Genomic DNA, 1,940 nt, shown 5'->3' with positions numbered 1-1,940 from the left:
GTTTATTTGTGTTTTTTCTGCTGACCGCAGCCCCCGACCATCTTCTCCTCTTATAAATCTACGGTCAACTATCTTCACACCATAAATATTTAAATGAATATTTCCCTTAGTAAAGAGAACATCATTTATCATGATCATTTATTATGATCCAACGTTACGCCCCACGTTGCAGGGCTTCATCGGGCCCAAAAAAAAGGCACAATCACTTAAATGATGTAAACATAAATGAAGAACGTAAATGAAAAATTAAAATGATGTACAGTGAAACGTAAAAATTAATTGAGAATAATAAAAGGTCTTAGACATTTAATGGAAACGGAAATAACAACAGATAAAAAAAAGATATAAAAATACAGTACCAATTAAAGATGGAAGAAGGGAAGTTTGAGTAAAAAATCATTTTGTTTTTATGTCATTTCATCAAAATGATTTTACTCTTATTTTAGTTTTATTACATAATATTTTCATACACTATTGTGGATATTTCCACTGTCAATCTATCAATTACATAGCTTAGCCAGTTAACATTTTCACATTGCAACAGACATTATTTTATCTATAATTTTCAGCTGATTCAAATAATCGCTATCAAAAATGGACATTTTGCATTGTGAACACCATATTATATTGTTCAGAATAATGTTTTATATATATATATAAACGTTTTTTTATTTCCTGAACATAATAAGTACAATATATATTGTATTGCTTTGGAATAACCCTCATACAAATTAAATATCAACTATTATTTTGGTAAAACAAAAGCTGAAAGAAAAAAAAATAATCATAACTATTTTAAATAAAATATGCAAATGGATGTTTCACCATTGAGAGAGATGGTCAGGACTGCGGCCAATAAGGAAAAAAAAATACTAATAACTATTTATTTCTTCTGCCGACGTTTCGACCTAAGTTGTAGGTCTTCATCAAGGTTACAATAGAAAGATACAAAGGTAGAGTTAATGTAAGAGTAAAAGAGTGATATAAATAACATACAAATATTTAACATAAAAATTTAAAGATTGTATATAAATAATCAAAAAGTTTAAATAAAATAATAAGGAAGATACTGATACAATTTTTACGTTTTACTGTACAACTTTTTATTTTTTCATTTACTTTGTTCATTTATGTTTACATCATTTAAGTGTTTGTACTTTTTTTGGCCTTGATGAAGCCCTGCATCGTGGGGCGAAACGTTGGATCATAATAAATAATTTTACGATTATTTGTGTTTTTCTTTTACCGCTCTCGGACCATCTTCCCTTTATTATCACACACGGTCTATATTTCAAAATATGTTTTAATCAATACGTTTAATAAATACGTTTTAATCAATTATTACGGAATTTTTGTCCATTGATCTCGTCGATAATTGTATAGTTATTTATTTTATAATATGCTGTTTAATTACCTCAACCTTAGTCATACTGAAACGTTTCATTGCTCTGTCCAATATGTATACCGCTAGCTCCTAATGTCATACATTTAATATTAAAAAACAAAACAATAAATGCATTTACAAAAGCAAAATGAAAACAATAATGTTTTGGACGTTGTTCCAAAAAATCTGACCAAAAGAAACCTGAACAAACGCCATGGACCTCTTTTACTCGAAAATATAGAAGCTATAATTAGTGTACCAAGCGGATGGACAAAAAATAATCTTATTGTTGGTTAGCCTTTTATTGTACTGTAAAAGTATCAATTTTAAAATATTTATAAATGCGGTAGAATTTTTGAGACCATACGAAATATGATTATCTAGGCTTAGTAAATAATACCCCAGATCGGTTATTATTTGAGACTGAATTTTCGTGCAAATTCATCTTTTCTTCTAGCTTAAAATTATGGCAAACCTCGATAGAAATCCGAATCATGGATAAAACATTCAAATAACACTAATTATAAATGGAATTTGGTCCGGGTGCGGTCAACTA

Source organism: Halyomorpha halys, unplaced genomic scaffold (genome assembly GCF_000696795.3).
Source record: "Halyomorpha halys isolate HHAL.00 unplaced genomic scaffold, Hhal_1.1 Scaffold8.1, whole genome shotgun sequence".
NCBI classification, from domain to species: Eukaryota; Metazoa; Arthropoda; class Insecta; order Hemiptera; family Pentatomidae; genus Halyomorpha; species Halyomorpha halys.
Note: the sequence above shows the minus strand (reverse complement) of the source record.